This window comes from Alosa sapidissima, chromosome 10 (genome assembly GCF_018492685.1).
Source record: "Alosa sapidissima isolate fAloSap1 chromosome 10, fAloSap1.pri, whole genome shotgun sequence".
Taxonomy (NCBI): Eukaryota; Metazoa; Chordata; class Actinopteri; order Clupeiformes; family Clupeidae; genus Alosa; species Alosa sapidissima.
The window spans coordinates 13,410,896-13,428,239 of NC_055966.1; the positions used below are offsets into that span (position 1 = coordinate 13,410,896).

A 17,344-nucleotide genomic window follows, 5' to 3' on the forward strand; every position below is an offset into this window, starting at 1 on the left:
CCTGGCTCTGTGCTGGGACACGAAACCAGATGGACACCAGAGCCCTATGGAAAAGACCCTAAAAACACTGCAAAAAAATGAAATCTAACCAAGTGTTATTGATCTTATATGAAGATCAACACATGGATTTGGTAATGCTTTTTAAATGAAGTCAAATGATTTGATGAGAAAGCACTAGGTAAGTGTCTTTATACTGAAAACAGTACCAGGTAGATTTTTTTTTTTTTGATATAAGATTAATGACACTCGGCTAGATTTGATTGGATAAACCGTTTTTGCAGCGAAGCCATCTCCCGCAGTCTGCCCCGCAGAGAGCAAGACGTCACGTCCACTCGTGCCAAAGGCAAACAGCATGTCTCCCTGGTGGTCTAGTGGTTAGGATTCGGCGCTCTCACCGCCGCGGCCCGGGTTCGATTCCCGGTCAGGGAATGCGGCTTTTGCCAGGCCTTGGTCTTGTCGCAGACAAAGAGATCACCAAAAAGCATCGCTTCCTTCGAGCCGGAGTCGAACCAGCGACCTAAGGATGGCCGGTTGTTCACCTACAGTCCTCCGCTCTACCAACTGAGCTATCGAAGGACCTGGCTCTGTTCTGGGACACGAAACCAGATGGACACCAGAGCCCTATGGAAAAGACCCTAAAAACACTGCAAAAAAATGAAATCTAACCAAGTGTTATTGATCTTATATGAAGATAAACACGTGGATTTGGTAATGCTTTTTAAATGAAGTCAAATGATTTGATGAGAAAGCACTAGGTAAGTGTCTTTATACTGAAAACAGTACCAGGTAGATTTTTTTTTTTTTGATATAAGATTAATGACACTCGGCTAGATTTGATTGGATAAACCGTTTTTGCAGCGAAGCCATCTCCCGCAGTCTGCCCCGCAGAGAGAAAGACGTCACGTCCACTCGTGCCAAAGGCAAACAGCATGTCTCCCTGGTGGTCTAGTGGTTAGGATTCGGCGCTCTCACCGCCGCGGCCCGGGTTCGATTCCCGGTCAGGGAATGCGGCTTTTGCCAGGCCTTGGTCTTGTCGCAGACAAAGAGATCACCAAAAAGCATCGCTTCCTTCGAGCCGGAGTCGAACCAGCGACCTAAGGATGGCCGGTTGTTCACCTACAGTCCTCCGCTCTACCAACTGAGCTATCGAAGGACCTGGCTCTGTTCTGGGACACGAAACCAGATGGACACCAGAGCCCTATGGAAAAGACCCTAAAAACACTGCAAAAAAATGAAATCTAACCAAGTGTTATTGATCTTATATGAAGATCAACACGTGGATTTGGTAATGCTTTTTAAATGAAGTCAAATGATTTGATGAGAAAGCACTAGGTAAGTGTCTTTATACTGAAAACAGTACCAGGAAGATTTTTTTTTTTTTGATATAAGATTAATGACACTCGGCTAGATTTGATTGGATAAACCGTTTTTGCAGCGAAGCCATCTCCCGCAGTCTGCCCCGCAGAGAGCAAGACGTCACGTCCACTCGTGCCAAAGGCAAACAGCATGTCTCCCTGGTGGTCTAGTGGTTAGGATTCGGCGCTCTCACCGCCGCGGCCCGGGTTCGATTCCCGGTCAGGGAATGCGGCTTTTGCCAGGCCTTGGTCTTGTCGCAGACAAAGAGATCACCAAAAAGCATCGCTTCCTTCGAGCCGGAGTCGAACCAGCGACCTAAGGATGGCCGGTTGTTCACCTACAGTCCTCCGCTCTACCAACTGAGCTATCGAAGGACCTGGCTCTGTTCTGGGACACGAAACCAGATGGACACCAGAGCCCTATGGAAAAGACCCTAAAAACACTGCAAAAAAATGAAATCTAACCAAGTGTTATTGATCTTATATGAAGATCAACACGTGGATTTGGTAATGCTTTTTAAATGAAGTCAAATGATTTGATGAGAAAGCACTAGGTAAGTGTCTTTATACTGAAAACAGTACCAGGAAGATTTTTTTTTTTTTGATATAAGATTAATGACACTCGGCTAGATTTGATTGGATAAACCGTTTTTGCAGCGAAGCCATCTCCCGCAGTCTGCCCCGCAGAGAGCAAGACGTCACGTCCACTCGTGCCAAAGGCAAACAGCATGTCTCCCTGGTGGTCTAGTGGTTAGGATTCGGCGCTCTCACCGCCGCGGCCCGGGTTCGATTCCCGGTCAGGGAATGCGGCTTTTGCCAGGCCTTGGTCTTGTCGCAGACAAAGAGATCACCAAAAAGCATCGCTTCCTTCGAGCCGGAGTCGAACCAGCGACCTAAGGATGGCCGGTTGTTCACCTACAGTCCTCCGCTCTACCAACTGAGCTATCGAAGGACCTGGCTCTGTGCTGGGACACGAAACCAGATGGACACCAGAGCCCTATGGAAAAGACCCTAAAAACACTGCAAAAAAATGAAATCTAACCAAGTGTTATTGATCTTATATGAAGATCAACACGTGGATTTGGTAATGCTTTTTAAATGAAGTCAAATGATTTGATGAGAAAGCACTAGGTAAGTGTCTTTATACTGAAAACAGTACCAGGTAGATTTTTTTTTTTTTGATATAAGATTAATGACACTCGGCTAGATTTGATTGGATAAACCGTTTTTGCAGCGAAGCCATCTCCCGCAGTCTGCCCCGCAGAGAGCAAGACGTCACGTCCACTCGTGCCAAAGGCAAACAGCATGTCTCCCTGGTGGTCTAGTGGTTAGGATTCGGCGCTCTCACCGCCGCGGCCCGGGTTCGATTCCCGGTCAGGGAATGCGGCTTTTGCCAGGCCTTGGTCTTGTCGCAGACAAAGAGATCACCAAAAAGCATCGCTTCCTTCGAGCCGGAGTCGAACCAGCGACCTAAGGATGGCCGGTTGTTCACCTACAGTCCTCCGCTCTACCAACTGAGCTATCGAAGGACCTGGCTCTGTTCTGGGACACGAAACCAGATGGACACCAGAGCCCTATGGAAAAGACCCTAAAAACACTGCAAAAAAATGAAATCTAACCAAGTGTTATTGATCTTATATGAAGATCAACACGTGGATTTGGTAATGCTTTTTAAATGAAGTCAAATGATTTGATGAGAAAGCACTAGGTAAGTGTCTTTATACTGAAAACAGTACCAGGTAGATTTTTTTTTTTTTGATATAGGATTAATGACACTCGGCTAGATTTGATTGGATAAACCGTTTTTGCAGCGAAGCCATCTCCCGCAGTCTGCCCCGCAGAGAGCAAGACGTCACGTCCACTCGTGCCAAAGGCAAACAGCATGTCTCCCTGGTGGTCTAGTGGTTAGGATTCGGCGCTCTCACCGCCGCGGCCCGGGTTCGATTCCCGGTCAGGGAATGCGGCTTTTGCCAGGCCTTGGTCTTGTCGCAGACAAAGAGATCACCAAAAAGCATCGCTTCCTTCGAGCCGGAGTCGAACCAGCGACCTAAGGATGGCCGGTTGTTCACCTACAGTCCTCCGCTCTACCAACTGAGCTATCGAAGGACCTGGCTCTGTTCTGGGACACGAAACCAGATGGACACCAGAGCCCTATGGAAAAGACCCTAAAAACACTGCAAAAAAATGAAATCTAACCAAGTGTTATTGATCTTATATGAAGATCAACACATGGATTTGGTAATGCTTTTTAAATGAAGTCAAATGATTTGATGAGAAAGCACTAGGTAAGTGTCTTTATACTGAAAACAGTACCAGGTAGATTTTTTTTTTTTTGATATAGGATTAATGACACTCGGCTAGATTTGATTGGATAAACCGTTTTTGCAGCGAAGCCATCTCCCGCAGTCTGCCCCGCAGAGAGCAAGACGTCACGTCCACTCGTGCCAAAGGCAAACAGCATGTCTCCCTGGTGGTCTAGTGGTTAGGATTCGGCGCTCTCACCGCCGCGGCCCGGGTTCGATTCCCGGTCAGGGAATGCGGCTTTTGCCAGGCCTTGGTCTTGTCGCAGACAAAGAGATCACCAAAAAGCATCGCTTCCTTCGAGCCGGAGTCGAACCAGCGACCTAAGGATGGCCGGTTGTTCACCTACAGTCCTCCGCTCTACCAACTGAGCTATCGAAGGACCTGGCTCTGTTCTGGGACACGAAACCAGATGGACACCAGAGCCCTATGGAAAAGACCCTAAAAACACTGCAAAAAAATGAAATCTAACCAAGTGTTATTGATCTTATATGAAGATCAACACATGGATTTGGTAATGCTTTTTAAATGAAGTCAAATGATTTGATGAGAAAGCACTAGGTAAGTGTCTTTATACTGAAAACAGTACCAGGTAGATTTTTTTTTTTTTGATATAAGATTAATGACACTCGGCTAGATTTGATTGGATAAACCGTTTTTGCAGCGAAGCCATCTCCCGCAGTCTGCCCCGCAGAGAGCAAGACGTCACGTCCACTCGTGCCAAAGGCAAACAGCATGTCTCCCTGGTGGTCTAGTGGTTAGGATTCGGCGCTCTCACCGCCGCGGCCCGGGTTCGATTCCCGGTCAGGGAATGCGGCTTTTGCCAGGCCTTGGTCTTGTCGCAGACAAAGAGATCACCAAAAAGCATCGCTTCCTTCGAGCCGGAGTCGAACCAGCGACCTAAGGATGGCCGGTTGTTCACCTACAGTCCTCCGCTCTACCAACTGAGCTATCGAAGGACCTGGCTCTGTTCTGGGACACGAAACCAGATGGACACCAGAGCCCTATGGAAAAGACCCTAAAAACACTGCAAAAAAATGAAATCTAACCAAGTGTTATTGATCTTATATGAAGATCAACACATGGATTTGGTAATGCTTTTTAAATGAAGTCAAATGATTTGATGAGAAAGCACTAGGTAAGTGTCTTTATACTGAAAACAGTACCAGGTAGATTTTTTTTTTTTTGATATAAGATTAATGACACTCGGCTAGATTTGATTGGATAAACCGTTTTTGCAGCGAAGCCATCTCCCGCAGTCTGCCCCGCAGAGAGCAAGACGTCACGTCCACTCGTGCCAAAGGCAAACAGCATGTCTCCCTGGTGGTCTAGTGGTTAGGATTCGGCGCTCTCACCGCCGCGGCCCGGGTTCGATTCCCGGTCAGGGAATGCGGCTTTTGCCAGGCCTTGGTCTTGTCGCAGACAAAGAGATCACCAAAAAGCATCGCTTCCTTCGAGCCGGAGTCGAACCAGCGACCTAAGGATGGCCGGTTGTTCACCTACAGTCCTCCGCTCTACCAACTGAGCTATCGAAGGACCTGGCTCTGTGCTGGGACACGAAACCAGATGGACACCAGAGCCCTATGGAAAAGACCCTAAAAACACTGCAAAAAAATGAAATCTAACCAAGTGTTATTGATCTTATATGAAGATCAACACGTGGATTTGGTAATGCTTTTTAAATGAAGTCAAATGATTTGATGAGAAAGCACTAGGTAAGTGTCTTTATACTGAAAACAGTACCAGGTAGATTTTTTTTTTTTTGATATAAGATTAATGACACTCGGCTAGATTTGATTGGATAAACCGTTTTTGCAGCGAAGCCATCTCCCGCAGTCTGCCCCGCAGAGAGCAAGACGTCACGTCCACTCGTGCCAAAGGCAAACAGCATGTCTCCCTGGTGGTCTAGTGGTTAGGATTCGGCGCTCTCACCGCCGCGGCCCGGGTTCGATTCCCGGTCAGGGAATGCGGCTTTTGCCAGGCCTTGGTCTTGTCGCAGACAAAGAGATCACCAAAAAGCATCGCTTCCTTCGAGCCGGAGTCGAACCAGCGACCTAAGGATGGCCGGTTGTTCACCTACAGTCCTCCGCTCTACCAACTGAGCTATCGAAGGACCTGGCTCTGTTCTGGGACACGAAACCAGATGGACACCAGAGCCCTATGGAAAAGACCCTAAAAACACTGCAAAAAAATGAAATCTAACCAAGTGTTATTGATCTTATATGAAGATCAACACGTGGATTTGGTAATGCTTTTTAAATGAAGTCAAATGATTTGATGAGAAAGCACTAGGTAAGTGTCTTTATACTGAAAACAGTACCAGGTAGATTTTTTTTTTTTTTGATATAAGATTAATGACACTCGGCTAGATTTGATTGGATAAACCGTTTTTGCAGCGAAGCCATCTCCCGCAGTCTGCCCCGCAGAGAGAAAGACGTCACGTCCACTCGTGCCAAAGGCAAACAGCATGTCTCCCTGGTGGTCTAGTGGTTAGGATTCGGCGCTCTCACCGCCGCGGCCCGGGTTCGATTCCCGGTCAGGGAATGCGGCTTTTGCCAGGCCTTGGTCTTGTCGCAGACAAAGAGATCACCAAAAAGCATCGCTTCCTTCGAGCCGGAGTCGAACCAGCGACCTAAGGATGGCCGGTTGTTCACCTACAGTCCTCCGCTCTACAAACTGAGCTATCGAAGGACCTGGCTCTGTTCTGGGACACGAAACCAGATGGACACCAGAGCCCTATGGAAAAGACCCTAAAAACACTGCAAAAAAATGAAATCTAACCAAGTGTTATTGATCTTATATGAAGATCAACACGTGGATTTGGTAATGCTTTTTAAATGAAGTCAAATGATTTGATGAGAAAGCACTAGGTAAGTGTCTTTATACTGAAAACAGTACCAGGTAGATTTTTTTTTTTTTGATATAAGATTAATGACACTCGGCTAGATTTGATTGGATAAACCGTTTTTGCAGCGAAGCCATCTCCCGCAGTCTGCCCCGCAGAGAGCAAGACGTCACGTCCACTGGTGCCAAAGGCAAACAGCATGTCTCCCTGGTGGTCTAGTGGTTAGGATTCGGCGCTCTCACCGCCGCGGCCCGGGTTCGATTCCCGGTCAGGGAATGCGGCTTTTGCCAGGCCTTGGTCTTGTCGCAGACAAAGAGATCACCAAAAAGCATCGCTTCCTTCGAGCCGGAGTCGAACCAGCGACCTAAGGATGGCCGGTTGTTCACCTACAGTCCTCCGCTCTACCAACTGAGCTATCGAAGGACCTGGCTCTGTTCTGGGACACGAAACCAGATGGACACCAGAGCCCTATGGAAAAGACCCTAAAAACACTGCAAAAAAATGAAATCTAACCAAGTGTTATTGATCTTATATGAAGATCAACACGTGGATTTGGTAATGCTTTTTAAATGAAGTCAAATGATTTGATGAGAAAGCACTAGGTAAGTGTCTTTATACTGAAAACAGTACCAGGTAGATTTTTTTTTTTTTGATATAAGATTAATGACACTCGGCTAGATTTGATTGGATAAACCGTTTTTGAAGCGAAGCCATCTCCCGCAGTCTGCCCCGCAGAGAGCAAGACGTCACGTCCACTCGTGCCAAAGGCAAACAGCATGTCTCCCTGGTGGTCTAGTGGTTAGGATTCGGCGCTCTCACCGCCGCGGCCCGGGTTCGATTCCCGGTCAGGGAATGCGGCTTTTGCCAGGCCTTGGTCTTGTCGCAGACAAAGAGATCACCAAAAAGCATCGCTTCCTTCGAGCCGGAGTCGAACCAGCGACCTAAGGATGGCCGGTTGTTCACCTACAGTCCTCCGCTCTACCAACTGAGCTATCGAAGGACCTGGCTCTGTTCTGGGACACGAAACCAGATGGACACCAGAGCCCTATGGAAAAGACCCTAAAAACACTGCAAAAAAATGAAATCTAACCAAGTGTTATTGATCTTATATGAAGATCAACACGTGGATTTGGTAATGCTTTTTAAATGAAGTCAAATGATTTGATGAGAAAGCACTAGGTAAGTGTCTTTATACTGAAAACAGTACCAGGTAGATTTTTTTTTTTTTGATATAAGATTAATGACACTCGGCTAGATTTGATTGGATAAACCGTTTTTGCAGCGAAGCCATCTCCCGCAGTCTGCCCCGCAGAGAGCAAGACGTCACGTCCACTCGTGCCAAAGGCAAACAGCATGTCTCCCTGGTGGTCTAGTGGTTAGGATTCGGCGCTCTCACCGCCGCGGCCCGGGTTCGATTCCCGGTCAGGGAATGCGGCTTTTGCCAGGCCTTGGTCTTGTCGCAGACAAAGAGATCACCAAAAAGCATCGCTTCCTTCGAGCCGGAGTCGAACCAGCGACCTAAGGATGGCCGGTTGTTCACCTACAGTCCTCCGCTCTACCAACTGAGCTATCGAAGGACCTGGCTCTGTTCTGGGACACGAAACCAGATGGACACCAGAGCCCTATGGAAAAGACCCTAAAAACACTGCAAAAAAATGAAATCTAACCAAGTGTTATTGATCTTATATGAAGATCAACACGTGGATTTGGTAATGCTTTTTAAATGAAGTCAAATGATTTGATGAGAAAGCACTAGGTAAGTGTCTTTATACTGAAAACAGTACCAGGTAGATTTTTTTTTTTTTGATATAAGATTAATGACACTCGGCTAGATTTGATTGGATAAACCGTTTTTGCAGCGAAGCCATCTCCCGCAGTCTGCCCCGCAGAGAGCAAGACGTCACGTCCACTCGTGCCAAAGGCAAACAGCATGTCTCCCTGGTGGTCTAGTGGTTAGGATTCGGCGCTCTCACCGCCGCGGCCCGGGTTCGATTCCCGGTCAGGGAATGCGGCTTTTGCCAGGCCTTGGTCTTGTCGCAGACAAAGAGATCACCAAAAAGCATCGCTTCCTTCGAGCCGGAGTCGAACCAGCGACCTAAGGATGGCCGGTTGTTCACCTACAGTCCTCCGCTCTACCAACTGAGCTATCGAAGGACCTGGCTCTGTTCTGGGACACGAAACCAGATGGACACCAGAGCCCTATGGAAAAGACCCTAAAAACACTGCAAAAAAATGAAATCTAACCAAGTGTTATTGATCTTATATGAAGATCAACACATGGATTTGGTAATGCTTTTTAAATGAAGTCAAATGATTTGATGAGAAAGCACTAGGTAAGTGTCTTTATACTGAAAACAGTACCAGGTAGATTTTTTGTTTTTTGATATAAGATTAATGACACTCGGCTAGATTTGATTGGATAAACCGTTTTTGCAGCGAAGCCATCTCCCGCAGTCTGCCCCGCAGAGAGCAAGACGTCACGTCCACTCGTGCCAAAGGCAAACAGCATGTCTCCCTGGTGGTCTAGTGGTTAGGATTCGGCGCTCTCACCGCCGCGGCCCGGGTTCGATTCCCGGTCAGGGAATGCGGCTTTTGCCAGGCCTTGGTCTTGTCGCAGACAAAGAGATCACCAAAAAGCATCGCTTCCTTCGAGCCGGAGTCGAACCAGCGACCTAAGGATGGCCGGTTGTTCACCTACAGTCCTCCGCTCTACCAACTGAGCTATCGAAGGACCTGGCTCTGTTCTGGGACACGAAACCAGATGGACACCAGAGCCCTATGGAAAAGACCCTAAAAACACTGCAAAAAAATTAAATCTAACCAAGTGTTATTGATCTTATATGAAGATCAACACATGGATTTGGTAATGCTTTTTAAATGAAGTCAAATGATTTGATGAGAAAGCACTAGGTAAGTGTCTTTATACTGAAAACAGTACCAGGTAGATTTTTTTTTTTTTGATATAAGATTAATGACACTCGGCTAGATTTGATTGGATAAACCGTTTTTGCAGCGAAGCCATCTCCCGCAGTCTGCCCCGCAGAGAGCAAGACGTCACGTCCACTCGTGCCAAAGGCAAACAGCATGTCTCCCTGGTGGTCTAGTGGTTAGGATTCGGCGCTCTCACCGCCGCGGCCCGGGTTCGATTCCCGGTCAGGGAATGCGGCTTTTGCCAGGCCTTGGTCTTGTCGCAGACAAAGAGATCACCAAAAAGCATCGCTTCCTTCGAGCCGGAGTCGAACCAACGACCTAAGGATGGCCGGTTGTTCACCTACAGTCCTCCGCTCTACCAACTGAGCTATCGAAGGACCTGGCTCTGTTCTGGGACACGAAACCAGATGGACACCAGAGCCCTATGGAAAAGACCCTAAAAACACTGCAAAAAAATGAAATCTAACCAAGTGTTATTGATCTTATATGAAGATCAACACGTGGATTTGGTAATGCTTTTTAAATGAAGTCAAATGATTTGATGAGAAAGCACTAGGTAAGTGTCTTTATACTGAAAACAGTACCAGGTAGATTTTTTTTTTTTTGATATAAGATTAATGACACTCGGCTAGATTTGATTGGATAAACCGTTTTTGCAGCGAAGCCATCTCCCGCAGTCTGCCCCGCAGAGAGAAAGACGTCACGTCCACTCGTGCCAAAGGCAAACAGCATGTCTCCCTGGTGGTCTAGTGGTTAGGATTCGGCGCTCTCACCGCCGCGGCCCGGGTTCGATTCCCGGTCAGGGAATGCGGCTTTTGCCAGGCCTTGGTCTTGTCGCAGACAAAGAGATCACCAAAAAGCATCGCTTCCTTCGAGCCGGAGTCGAACCAGTGACCTAAGGATGGCCGGTTGTTCACCTACAGTCCTCCGCTCTACCAACTGAGCTATCGAAGGACCTGGCTCTGTTCTGGGACACGAAACCAGATGGACACCAGAGCCCTATGGAAAAGACCCTAAAAACACTGCAAAAAAATGAAATCTAACCAAGTGTTATTGATCTTATATGAAGATCAACACGTGGATTTGGTAATGCTTTTTAAATGAAGTCAAATGATTTGATGAGAAAGCACTAGGTAAGTGTCTTTATACTGAAAACAGTACCAGGTAGATTTTTTTTTTTTTGATATAAGATTAATGACACTCGGCTAGATTTGATTGGATAAACCGTTTTTGCAGCGAAGCCATCTCCCGCAGTCTGCCCCGCAGAGAGCAAGACGTCACGTCCACTCGTGCCAAAGGCAAACAGCATGTCTCCCTGGTGGTCTAGTGGTTAGGATTCGGCGCTCTCACCGCCGCGGCCCGGGTTCGATTCCCGGTCAGGGAATGCGGCTTTTGCCAGGCCTTGGTCTTGTCGCAGACAAAGAGATCACCAAAAAGCATCGCTTCCTTCGAGCCGGAGTCGAACCAGCGACCTAAGGATGGCCGGTTGTTCACCTACAGTCCTCCGCTCTACCAACTGAGCTATCGAAGGACCTGGCTCTGTTCTGGGACACGAAACCAGATGGACACCAGAGCCCTATGGAAAAGACCCTAAAAACACTGCAAAAAAATGAAATCTAACCAAGTGTTATTGATCTTATATGAAGATCAACACGTGGATTTGGTAATGCTTTTTAAATGAAGTCAAATGATTTGATGAGAAAGCACTAGGTAAGTGTCTTTATACTGAAAACAGTACCAGGTAGATTTTTTTTTTTTTGATATAAGATTAATGACACTCGGCTAGATTTGATTGGATAAACCGTTTTTGCAGCGAAGCCATCTCCCGCAGTCTGCCCCGCAGAGAGCAAGACGTCACGTCCACTCGTGCCAAAGGCAAACAGCATGTCTCCCTGGTGGTCTAGTGGTTAGGATTCGGCGCTCTCACCGCCGCGGCCCGGGTTCGATTCCCGGTCAGGGAATGCGGCTTTTGCCAGGCCTTGGTCTTGTCGCAGACAAAGAGATCACCAAAAAGCATCGCTTCCTTCGAGCCGGAGTCGAACCAGCGACCTAAGGATGGCCGGTTGTTCACCTACAGTCCTCCGCTCTACCAACTGAGCTATCGAAGGACCTGGCTCTGTTCTGGGACACGAAACCAGATGGACACCAGAGCCCTATGGAAAAGACCCTAAAAACACTGCAAAAAAATTAAATCTAACCAAGTGTTATTGATCTTATATGAAGATCAACACATGGATTTGGTAATGCTTTTTAAATGAAGTCAAATGATTTGATGAGAAAGCACTAGGTAAGTGTCTTTATACTGAAAACAGTACCAGGTAGATTTTTTTTTTTTTGATATAAGATTAATGACACTCGGCTAGATTTGATTGGATAAACCGTTTTTGCAGCGAAGCCATCTCCCGCAGTCTGCCCCGCAGAGAGCAAGACGTCACGTCCACTCGTGCCAAAGGCAAACAGCATGTCTCCCTGGTGGTCTAGTGGTTAGGATTCGGCGCTCTCACCGCCGCGGCCCGGGTTCGATTCCCGGTCAGGGAATGCGGCTTTTGCCAGGCCTTGGTCTTGTCGCAGACAAAGAGATCACCAAAAAGCATCGCTTCCTTCGAGCCGGAGTCGAACCAGCGACCTAAGGATGGCCGGTTGTTCACCTACAGTCCTCCGCTCTACCAACTGAGCTATCGAAGGACCTGGCTCTGTTCTGGGACACGAAACCAGATGGACACCAGAGCCCTATGGAAAAGACCCTAAAAACACTGCAAAAAAATGAAATCTAACCAAGTGTTATTGATCTTATATGAAGATCAACACATGGATTTGGTAATGCTTTTTAAATGAAGTCAAATGATTTGATGAGAAAGCACTAGGTAAGTGTCTTTATACTGAAAACAGTACCAGGTAGATTTTTTTTTTTTTGATATAAGATTAATGACACTCGGCTAGATTTGATTGGATAAACCGTTTTTGCAGCGAAGCCATCTCCCGCAGTCTGCCCCGCAGAGAGCAAGACGTCACGTCCACTCGTGCCAAAGGCAAACAGCATGTCTCCCTGGTGGTCTAGTGGTTAGGATTCGGCGCTCTCACCGCCGCGGCCCGGGTTCGATTCCCGGTCAGGGAATGCGGCTTTTGCCAGGCCTTGGTCTTGTCGCAGACAAAGAGATCACCAAAAAGCATCGCTTCCTTCGAGCCGGAGTCGAACCAGCGACCTAAGGATGGCCGGTTGTTCACCTACAGTCCTCCGCTCTACCAACTGAGCTATCGAAGGACCTGGCTCTGTGCTGGGACACGAAACCAGATGGACACCAGAGCCCTATGGAAAAGACCCTAAAAACACTGCAAAAAAATGAAATCTAACCAAGTGTTATTGATCTTATATGAAGATCAACACGTGGATTTGGTAATGCTTTTTAAATGAAGTCAAATGATTTGATGAGAAAGCACTAGGTAAGTGTCTTTATACTGAAAACAGTACCAGGTAGATTTTTTTTTTTTTGATATAAGATTAATGACACTCGGCTAGATTTGATTGGATAAACCGTTTTTGCAGCGAAGCCATCTCCCGCAGTCTGCCCCGCAGAGAGCAAGACGTCACGTCCACTCGTGCCAAAGGCAAACAGCATGTCTCCCTGGTGGTCTAGTGGTTAGGATTCGGCGCTCTCACCGCCGCGGCCCGGGTTCGATTCCCGGTCAGGGAATGCGGCTTTTGCCAGGCCTTGGTCTTGTCGCAGACAAAGAGATCACCAAAAAGCATCGCTTCCTTCGAGCCGGAGTCGAACCAGCGACCTAAGGATGGCCGGTTGTTCACCTACAGTCCTCCGCTCTACCAACTGAGCTATCGAAGGACCTGGCTCTGTTCTGGGACACGAAACCAGATGGACACCAGAGCCCTATGGAAAAGACCCTAAAAACACTGCAAAAAAATGAAATCTAACCAAGTGTTATTGATCTTATATGAAGATCAACACGTGGATTTGGTAATGCTTTTTAAATGAAGTCAAATGATTTGATGAGAAAGCACTAGGTAAGTGTCTTTATACTGAAAACAGTACCAGGTAGATTTTTTTTTTTTTTGATATAAGATTAATGACACTCGGCTAGATTTGATTGGATAAACCGTTTTTGCAGCGAAGCCATCTCCCGCAGTCTGCCCCGCAGAGAGAAAGACGTCACGTCCACTCGTGCCAAAGGCAAACAGCATGTCTCCCTGGTGGTCTAGTGGTTAGGATTCGGCGCTCTCACCGCCGCGGCCCGGGTTCGATTCCCGGTCAGGGAATGCGGCTTTTGCCAGGCCTTGGTCTTGTCGCAGACAAAGAGATCACCAAAAAGCATCGCTTCCTTCGAGCCGGAGTCGAACCAGCGACCTAAGGATGGCCGGTTGTTCACCTACAGTCCTCCGCTCTACAAACTGAGCTATCGAAGGACCTGGCTCTGTTCTGGGACACGAAACCAGATGGACACCAGAGCCCTATGGAAAAGACCCTAAAAACACTGCAAAAAAATGAAATCTAACCAAGTGTTATTGATCTTATATGAAGATCAACACGTGGATTTGGTAATGCTTTTTAAATGAAGTCAAATGATTTGATGAGAAAGCACTAGGTAAGTGTCTTTATACTGAAAACAGTACCAGGTAGATTTTTTTTTTTTTGATATAAGATTAATGACACTCGGCTAGATTTGATTGGATAAACCGTTTTTGCAGCGAAGCCATCTCCCGCAGTCTGCCCCGCAGAGAGCAAGACGTCACGTCCACTGGTGCCAAAGGCAAACAGCATGTCTCCCTGGTGGTCTAGTGGTTAGGATTCGGCGCTCTCACCGCCGCGGCCCGGGTTCGATTCCCGGTCAGGGAATGCGGCTTTTGCCAGGCCTTGGTCTTGTCGCAGACAAAGAGATCACCAAAAAGCATCGCTTCCTTCGAGCCGGAGTCGAACCAGCGACCTAAGGATGGCCGGTTGTTCACCTACAGTCCTCCGCTCTACCAACTGAGCTATCGAAGGACCTGGCTCTGTTCTGGGACACGAAACCAGATGGACACCAGAGCCCTATGGAAAAGACCCTAAAAACACTGCAAAAAAATGAAATCTAACCAAGTGTTATTGATCTTATATGAAGATCAACACGTGGATTTGGTAATGCTTTTTAAATGAAGTCAAATGATTTGATGAGAAAGCACTAGGTAAGTGTCTTTATACTGAAAACAGTACCAGGTAGATTTTTTTTTTTTTGATATAAGATTAATGACACTCGGCTAGATTTGATTGGATAAACCGTTTTTGAAGCGAAGCCATCTCCCGCAGTCTGCCCCGCAGAGAGCAAGACGTCACGTCCACTCGTGCCAAAGGCAAACAGCATGTCTCCCTGGTGGTCTAGTGGTTAGGATTCGGCGCTCTCACCGCCGCGGCCCGGGTTCGATTCCCGGTCAGGGAATGCGGCTTTTGCCAGGCCTTGGTCTTGTCGCAGACAAAGAGATCACCAAAAAGCATCGCTTCCTTCGAGCCGGAGTCGAACCAGCGACCTAAGGATGGCCGGTTGTTCACCTACAGTCCTCCGCTCTACCAACTGAGCTATCGAAGGACCTGGCTCTGTTCTGGGACACGAAACCAGATGGACACCAGAGCCCTATGGAAAAGACCCTAAAAACACTGCAAAAAAATGAAATCTAACCAAGTGTTATTGATCTTATATGAAGATCAACACGTGGATTTGGTAATGCTTTTTAAATGAAGTCAAATGATTTGATGAGAAAGCACTAGGTAAGTGTCTTTATACTGAAAACAGTACCAGGTAGATTTTTTTTTTTTTGATATAAGATTAATGACACTCGGCTAGATTTGATTGGATAAACCGTTTTTGCAGCGAAGCCATCTCCCGCAGTCTGCCCCGCAGAGAGCAAGACGTCACGTCCACTCGTGCCAAAGGCAAACAGCATGTCTCCCTGGTGGTCTAGTGGTTAGGATTCGGCGCTCTCACCGCCGCGGCCCGGGTTCGATTCCCGGTCAGGGAATGCGGCTTTTGCCAGGCCTTGGTCTTGTCGCAGACAAAGAGATCACCAAAAAGCATCGCTTCCTTCGAGCCGGAGTCGAACCAGCGACCTAAGGATGGCCGGTTGTTCACCTACAGTCCTCCGCTCTACCAACTGAGCTATCGAAGGACCTGGCTCTGTTCTGGGACACGAAACCAGATGGACACCAGAGCCCTATGGAAAAGACCCTAAAAACACTGCAAAAAAATGAAATCTAACCAAGTGTTATTGATCTTATATGAAGATCAACACGTGGATTTGGTAATGCTTTTTAAATGAAGTCAAATGATTTGATGAGAAAGCACTAGGTAAGTGTCTTTATACTGAAAACAGTACCAGGTAGATTTTTTTTTTTTTGATATAAGATTAATGACACTCGGCTAGATTTGATTGGATAAACCGTTTTTGCAGCGAAGCCATCTCCCGCAGTCTGCCCCGCAGAGAGCAAGACGTCACGTCCACTCGTGCCAAAGGCAAACAGCATGTCTCCCTGGTGGTCTAGTGGTTAGGATTCGGCGCTCTCACCGCCGCGGCCCGGGTTCGATTCCCGGTCAGGGAATGCGGCTTTTGCCAGGCCTTGGTCTTGTCGCAGACAAAGAGATCACCAAAAAGCATCGCTTCCTTCGAGCCGGAGTCGAACCAGCGACCTAAGGATGGCCGGTTGTTCACCTACAGTCCTCCGCTCTACCAACTGAGCTATCGAAGGACCTGGCTCTGTTCTGGGACACGAAACCAGATGGACACCAGAGCCCTATGGAAAAGACCCTAAAAACACTGCAAAAAAATGAAATCTAACCAAGTGTTATTGATCTTATATGAAGATCAACACATGGATTTGGTAATGCTTTTTAAATGAAGTCAAATGATTTGATGAGAAAGCACTAGGTAAGTGTCTTTATACTGAAAACAGTACCAGGTAGATTTTTTGTTTTTTGATATAAGATTAATGACACTCGGCTAGATTTGATTGGATAAACCGTTTTTGCAGCGAAGCCATCTCCCGCAGTCTGCCCCGCAGAGAGCAAGACGTCACGTCCACTCGTGCCAAAGGCAAACAGCATGTCTCCCTGGTGGTCTAGTGGTTAGGATTCGGCGCTCTCACCGCCGCGGCCCGGGTTCGATTCCCGGTCAGGGAATGCGGCTTTTGCCAGGCCTTGGTCTTGTCGCAGACAAAGAGATCACCAAAAAGCATCGCTTCCTTCGAGCCGGAGTCGAACCAGCGACCTAAGGATGGCCGGTTGTTCACCTACAGTCCTCCGCTCTACCAACTGAGCTATCGAAGGACCTGGCTCTGTTCTGGGACACGAAACCAGATGGACACCAGAGCCCTATGGAAAAGACCCTAAAAACACTGCAAAAAAATTAAATCTAACCAAGTGTTATTGATCTTATATGAAGATCAACACATGGATTTGGTAATGCTTTTTAAATGAAGTCAAATGATTTGATGAGAAAGCACTAGGTAAGTGTCTTTATACTGAAAACAGTACCAGGTAGATTTTTTTTTTTTTGATATAAGATTAATGACACTCGGCTAGATTTGATTGGATAAACCGTTTTTGCAGCGAAGCCATCTCCCGCAGTCTGCCCCGCAGAGAGCAAGACGTCACGTCCACTCGTGCCAAAGGCAAACAGCATGTCTCCCTGGTGGTCTAGTGGTTAGGATTCGGCGCTCTCACCGCCGCGGCCCGGGTTCGATTCCCGGTCAGGGAATGCGGCTTTTGCCAGGCCTTGGTCTTGTCGCAGACAAAGAGATCACCAAAAAGCATCGCTTCCTTCGAGCCGGAGTCGAACCAACGACCTAAGGATGGCCGGTTGTTCACCTACAGTCCTCCGCTCTACCAACTGAGCTATCGAAGGACCTGGCTCTGTTCTGGGACACGAAACCAGATG

General features: G+C 47.4%; 55 non-coding genes across 55 annotated transcripts; 30 read left to right on the forward strand and 25 right to left on the reverse strand.

Moving 5' to 3' along the window:
- Nucleotides 1-357: 357 nt before the first annotated feature.
- Nucleotides 358-429, forward strand: trnae-cuc. The gene has a single exon. It is a non-coding gene; the product is annotated as a tRNA-Glu (tRNA).
- Nucleotides 430-489: 60 nt separating this feature from the next.
- Nucleotides 490-576, reverse strand: trnay-gua. The gene is given in 2 exon segments: nucleotides 490-525; nucleotides 540-576. It is a non-coding gene; the product is annotated as a tRNA-Tyr (tRNA).
- A 358-nt stretch (nucleotides 577-934) lies between these two features.
- trnae-cuc lies at nucleotides 935-1,006 on the forward strand. Its single transcript has one exon. It is a non-coding gene; the product is annotated as a tRNA-Glu (tRNA).
- Nucleotides 1,007-1,066: 60 nt separating this feature from the next.
- Nucleotides 1,067-1,153, reverse strand: trnay-gua. The gene is given in 2 exon segments: nucleotides 1,067-1,102; nucleotides 1,117-1,153. It is a non-coding gene; the product is annotated as a tRNA-Tyr (tRNA).
- A 358-nt stretch (nucleotides 1,154-1,511) lies between these two features.
- trnae-cuc lies at nucleotides 1,512-1,583 on the forward strand. The gene has a single exon. It is a non-coding gene; the product is annotated as a tRNA-Glu (tRNA).
- A 60-nt stretch (nucleotides 1,584-1,643) lies between these two features.
- trnay-gua lies at nucleotides 1,644-1,730 on the reverse strand. The gene is given in 2 exon segments: nucleotides 1,644-1,679; nucleotides 1,694-1,730. It is a non-coding gene; the product is annotated as a tRNA-Tyr (tRNA).
- A 358-nt stretch (nucleotides 1,731-2,088) lies between these two features.
- Nucleotides 2,089-2,160, forward strand: trnae-cuc. Its single transcript has one exon. It is a non-coding gene; the product is annotated as a tRNA-Glu (tRNA).
- Nucleotides 2,161-2,220: 60 nt separating this feature from the next.
- On the reverse strand, nucleotides 2,221-2,307 carry trnay-gua. Its single transcript is given in 2 exon segments — nucleotides 2,221-2,256; nucleotides 2,271-2,307. It is a non-coding gene; the product is annotated as a tRNA-Tyr (tRNA).
- A 358-nt stretch (nucleotides 2,308-2,665) lies between these two features.
- On the forward strand, nucleotides 2,666-2,737 carry trnae-cuc. Its single transcript has one exon. It is a non-coding gene; the product is annotated as a tRNA-Glu (tRNA).
- A 60-nt stretch (nucleotides 2,738-2,797) lies between these two features.
- Nucleotides 2,798-2,884, reverse strand: trnay-gua. The gene is given in 2 exon segments: nucleotides 2,798-2,833; nucleotides 2,848-2,884. It is a non-coding gene; the product is annotated as a tRNA-Tyr (tRNA).
- A 358-nt stretch (nucleotides 2,885-3,242) lies between these two features.
- Nucleotides 3,243-3,314, forward strand: trnae-cuc. The gene has a single exon. It is a non-coding gene; the product is annotated as a tRNA-Glu (tRNA).
- A 60-nt stretch (nucleotides 3,315-3,374) lies between these two features.
- trnay-gua lies at nucleotides 3,375-3,461 on the reverse strand. Its single transcript is given in 2 exon segments — nucleotides 3,375-3,410; nucleotides 3,425-3,461. It is a non-coding gene; the product is annotated as a tRNA-Tyr (tRNA).
- Nucleotides 3,462-3,819: 358 nt separating this feature from the next.
- On the forward strand, nucleotides 3,820-3,891 carry trnae-cuc. The gene has a single exon. It is a non-coding gene; the product is annotated as a tRNA-Glu (tRNA).
- A 60-nt stretch (nucleotides 3,892-3,951) lies between these two features.
- trnay-gua lies at nucleotides 3,952-4,038 on the reverse strand. The gene is given in 2 exon segments: nucleotides 3,952-3,987; nucleotides 4,002-4,038. It is a non-coding gene; the product is annotated as a tRNA-Tyr (tRNA).
- A 358-nt stretch (nucleotides 4,039-4,396) lies between these two features.
- Nucleotides 4,397-4,468, forward strand: trnae-cuc. Its single transcript has one exon. It is a non-coding gene; the product is annotated as a tRNA-Glu (tRNA).
- Nucleotides 4,469-4,528: 60 nt separating this feature from the next.
- On the reverse strand, nucleotides 4,529-4,615 carry trnay-gua. Its single transcript is given in 2 exon segments — nucleotides 4,529-4,564; nucleotides 4,579-4,615. It is a non-coding gene; the product is annotated as a tRNA-Tyr (tRNA).
- Nucleotides 4,616-4,973: 358 nt separating this feature from the next.
- On the forward strand, nucleotides 4,974-5,045 carry trnae-cuc. The gene has a single exon. It is a non-coding gene; the product is annotated as a tRNA-Glu (tRNA).
- A 60-nt stretch (nucleotides 5,046-5,105) lies between these two features.
- trnay-gua lies at nucleotides 5,106-5,192 on the reverse strand. Its single transcript is given in 2 exon segments — nucleotides 5,106-5,141; nucleotides 5,156-5,192. It is a non-coding gene; the product is annotated as a tRNA-Tyr (tRNA).
- Nucleotides 5,193-5,550: 358 nt separating this feature from the next.
- On the forward strand, nucleotides 5,551-5,622 carry trnae-cuc. Its single transcript has one exon. It is a non-coding gene; the product is annotated as a tRNA-Glu (tRNA).
- Nucleotides 5,623-5,682: 60 nt separating this feature from the next.
- On the reverse strand, nucleotides 5,683-5,769 carry trnay-gua. Its single transcript is given in 2 exon segments — nucleotides 5,683-5,718; nucleotides 5,733-5,769. It is a non-coding gene; the product is annotated as a tRNA-Tyr (tRNA).
- Nucleotides 5,770-6,128: 359 nt separating this feature from the next.
- trnae-cuc lies at nucleotides 6,129-6,200 on the forward strand. Its single transcript has one exon. It is a non-coding gene; the product is annotated as a tRNA-Glu (tRNA).
- Nucleotides 6,201-6,705: 505 nt separating this feature from the next.
- trnae-cuc lies at nucleotides 6,706-6,777 on the forward strand. Its single transcript has one exon. It is a non-coding gene; the product is annotated as a tRNA-Glu (tRNA).
- Nucleotides 6,778-6,837: 60 nt separating this feature from the next.
- trnay-gua lies at nucleotides 6,838-6,924 on the reverse strand. Its single transcript is given in 2 exon segments — nucleotides 6,838-6,873; nucleotides 6,888-6,924. It is a non-coding gene; the product is annotated as a tRNA-Tyr (tRNA).
- Nucleotides 6,925-7,282: 358 nt separating this feature from the next.
- Nucleotides 7,283-7,354, forward strand: trnae-cuc. Its single transcript has one exon. It is a non-coding gene; the product is annotated as a tRNA-Glu (tRNA).
- Nucleotides 7,355-7,414: 60 nt separating this feature from the next.
- trnay-gua lies at nucleotides 7,415-7,501 on the reverse strand. The gene is given in 2 exon segments: nucleotides 7,415-7,450; nucleotides 7,465-7,501. It is a non-coding gene; the product is annotated as a tRNA-Tyr (tRNA).
- A 358-nt stretch (nucleotides 7,502-7,859) lies between these two features.
- On the forward strand, nucleotides 7,860-7,931 carry trnae-cuc. Its single transcript has one exon. It is a non-coding gene; the product is annotated as a tRNA-Glu (tRNA).
- Nucleotides 7,932-7,991: 60 nt separating this feature from the next.
- On the reverse strand, nucleotides 7,992-8,078 carry trnay-gua. Its single transcript is given in 2 exon segments — nucleotides 7,992-8,027; nucleotides 8,042-8,078. It is a non-coding gene; the product is annotated as a tRNA-Tyr (tRNA).
- Nucleotides 8,079-8,436: 358 nt separating this feature from the next.
- trnae-cuc lies at nucleotides 8,437-8,508 on the forward strand. The gene has a single exon. It is a non-coding gene; the product is annotated as a tRNA-Glu (tRNA).
- Nucleotides 8,509-8,568: 60 nt separating this feature from the next.
- trnay-gua lies at nucleotides 8,569-8,655 on the reverse strand. Its single transcript is given in 2 exon segments — nucleotides 8,569-8,604; nucleotides 8,619-8,655. It is a non-coding gene; the product is annotated as a tRNA-Tyr (tRNA).
- Nucleotides 8,656-9,013: 358 nt separating this feature from the next.
- Nucleotides 9,014-9,085, forward strand: trnae-cuc. Its single transcript has one exon. It is a non-coding gene; the product is annotated as a tRNA-Glu (tRNA).
- A 60-nt stretch (nucleotides 9,086-9,145) lies between these two features.
- trnay-gua lies at nucleotides 9,146-9,232 on the reverse strand. Its single transcript is given in 2 exon segments — nucleotides 9,146-9,181; nucleotides 9,196-9,232. It is a non-coding gene; the product is annotated as a tRNA-Tyr (tRNA).
- Nucleotides 9,233-9,590: 358 nt separating this feature from the next.
- On the forward strand, nucleotides 9,591-9,662 carry trnae-cuc. The gene has a single exon. It is a non-coding gene; the product is annotated as a tRNA-Glu (tRNA).
- A 505-nt stretch (nucleotides 9,663-10,167) lies between these two features.
- On the forward strand, nucleotides 10,168-10,239 carry trnae-cuc. Its single transcript has one exon. It is a non-coding gene; the product is annotated as a tRNA-Glu (tRNA).
- Nucleotides 10,240-10,744: 505 nt separating this feature from the next.
- On the forward strand, nucleotides 10,745-10,816 carry trnae-cuc. The gene has a single exon. It is a non-coding gene; the product is annotated as a tRNA-Glu (tRNA).
- A 60-nt stretch (nucleotides 10,817-10,876) lies between these two features.
- On the reverse strand, nucleotides 10,877-10,963 carry trnay-gua. Its single transcript is given in 2 exon segments — nucleotides 10,877-10,912; nucleotides 10,927-10,963. It is a non-coding gene; the product is annotated as a tRNA-Tyr (tRNA).
- A 358-nt stretch (nucleotides 10,964-11,321) lies between these two features.
- Nucleotides 11,322-11,393, forward strand: trnae-cuc. Its single transcript has one exon. It is a non-coding gene; the product is annotated as a tRNA-Glu (tRNA).
- A 60-nt stretch (nucleotides 11,394-11,453) lies between these two features.
- On the reverse strand, nucleotides 11,454-11,540 carry trnay-gua. The gene is given in 2 exon segments: nucleotides 11,454-11,489; nucleotides 11,504-11,540. It is a non-coding gene; the product is annotated as a tRNA-Tyr (tRNA).
- Nucleotides 11,541-11,898: 358 nt separating this feature from the next.
- Nucleotides 11,899-11,970, forward strand: trnae-cuc. The gene has a single exon. It is a non-coding gene; the product is annotated as a tRNA-Glu (tRNA).
- A 60-nt stretch (nucleotides 11,971-12,030) lies between these two features.
- Nucleotides 12,031-12,117, reverse strand: trnay-gua. The gene is given in 2 exon segments: nucleotides 12,031-12,066; nucleotides 12,081-12,117. It is a non-coding gene; the product is annotated as a tRNA-Tyr (tRNA).
- Nucleotides 12,118-12,475: 358 nt separating this feature from the next.
- Nucleotides 12,476-12,547, forward strand: trnae-cuc. Its single transcript has one exon. It is a non-coding gene; the product is annotated as a tRNA-Glu (tRNA).
- Nucleotides 12,548-12,607: 60 nt separating this feature from the next.
- On the reverse strand, nucleotides 12,608-12,694 carry trnay-gua. The gene is given in 2 exon segments: nucleotides 12,608-12,643; nucleotides 12,658-12,694. It is a non-coding gene; the product is annotated as a tRNA-Tyr (tRNA).
- Nucleotides 12,695-13,052: 358 nt separating this feature from the next.
- On the forward strand, nucleotides 13,053-13,124 carry trnae-cuc. Its single transcript has one exon. It is a non-coding gene; the product is annotated as a tRNA-Glu (tRNA).
- Nucleotides 13,125-13,184: 60 nt separating this feature from the next.
- On the reverse strand, nucleotides 13,185-13,271 carry trnay-gua. Its single transcript is given in 2 exon segments — nucleotides 13,185-13,220; nucleotides 13,235-13,271. It is a non-coding gene; the product is annotated as a tRNA-Tyr (tRNA).
- A 359-nt stretch (nucleotides 13,272-13,630) lies between these two features.
- trnae-cuc lies at nucleotides 13,631-13,702 on the forward strand. The gene has a single exon. It is a non-coding gene; the product is annotated as a tRNA-Glu (tRNA).
- A 505-nt stretch (nucleotides 13,703-14,207) lies between these two features.
- On the forward strand, nucleotides 14,208-14,279 carry trnae-cuc. Its single transcript has one exon. It is a non-coding gene; the product is annotated as a tRNA-Glu (tRNA).
- Nucleotides 14,280-14,339: 60 nt separating this feature from the next.
- trnay-gua lies at nucleotides 14,340-14,426 on the reverse strand. The gene is given in 2 exon segments: nucleotides 14,340-14,375; nucleotides 14,390-14,426. It is a non-coding gene; the product is annotated as a tRNA-Tyr (tRNA).
- A 358-nt stretch (nucleotides 14,427-14,784) lies between these two features.
- trnae-cuc lies at nucleotides 14,785-14,856 on the forward strand. Its single transcript has one exon. It is a non-coding gene; the product is annotated as a tRNA-Glu (tRNA).
- A 60-nt stretch (nucleotides 14,857-14,916) lies between these two features.
- trnay-gua lies at nucleotides 14,917-15,003 on the reverse strand. Its single transcript is given in 2 exon segments — nucleotides 14,917-14,952; nucleotides 14,967-15,003. It is a non-coding gene; the product is annotated as a tRNA-Tyr (tRNA).
- A 358-nt stretch (nucleotides 15,004-15,361) lies between these two features.
- On the forward strand, nucleotides 15,362-15,433 carry trnae-cuc. The gene has a single exon. It is a non-coding gene; the product is annotated as a tRNA-Glu (tRNA).
- Nucleotides 15,434-15,493: 60 nt separating this feature from the next.
- Nucleotides 15,494-15,580, reverse strand: trnay-gua. The gene is given in 2 exon segments: nucleotides 15,494-15,529; nucleotides 15,544-15,580. It is a non-coding gene; the product is annotated as a tRNA-Tyr (tRNA).
- A 358-nt stretch (nucleotides 15,581-15,938) lies between these two features.
- On the forward strand, nucleotides 15,939-16,010 carry trnae-cuc. The gene has a single exon. It is a non-coding gene; the product is annotated as a tRNA-Glu (tRNA).
- A 60-nt stretch (nucleotides 16,011-16,070) lies between these two features.
- On the reverse strand, nucleotides 16,071-16,157 carry trnay-gua. The gene is given in 2 exon segments: nucleotides 16,071-16,106; nucleotides 16,121-16,157. It is a non-coding gene; the product is annotated as a tRNA-Tyr (tRNA).
- A 358-nt stretch (nucleotides 16,158-16,515) lies between these two features.
- trnae-cuc lies at nucleotides 16,516-16,587 on the forward strand. The gene has a single exon. It is a non-coding gene; the product is annotated as a tRNA-Glu (tRNA).
- A 60-nt stretch (nucleotides 16,588-16,647) lies between these two features.
- trnay-gua lies at nucleotides 16,648-16,734 on the reverse strand. Its single transcript is given in 2 exon segments — nucleotides 16,648-16,683; nucleotides 16,698-16,734. It is a non-coding gene; the product is annotated as a tRNA-Tyr (tRNA).
- A 358-nt stretch (nucleotides 16,735-17,092) lies between these two features.
- trnae-cuc lies at nucleotides 17,093-17,164 on the forward strand. The gene has a single exon. It is a non-coding gene; the product is annotated as a tRNA-Glu (tRNA).
- Nucleotides 17,165-17,344: the final 180 nt, after the last annotated feature.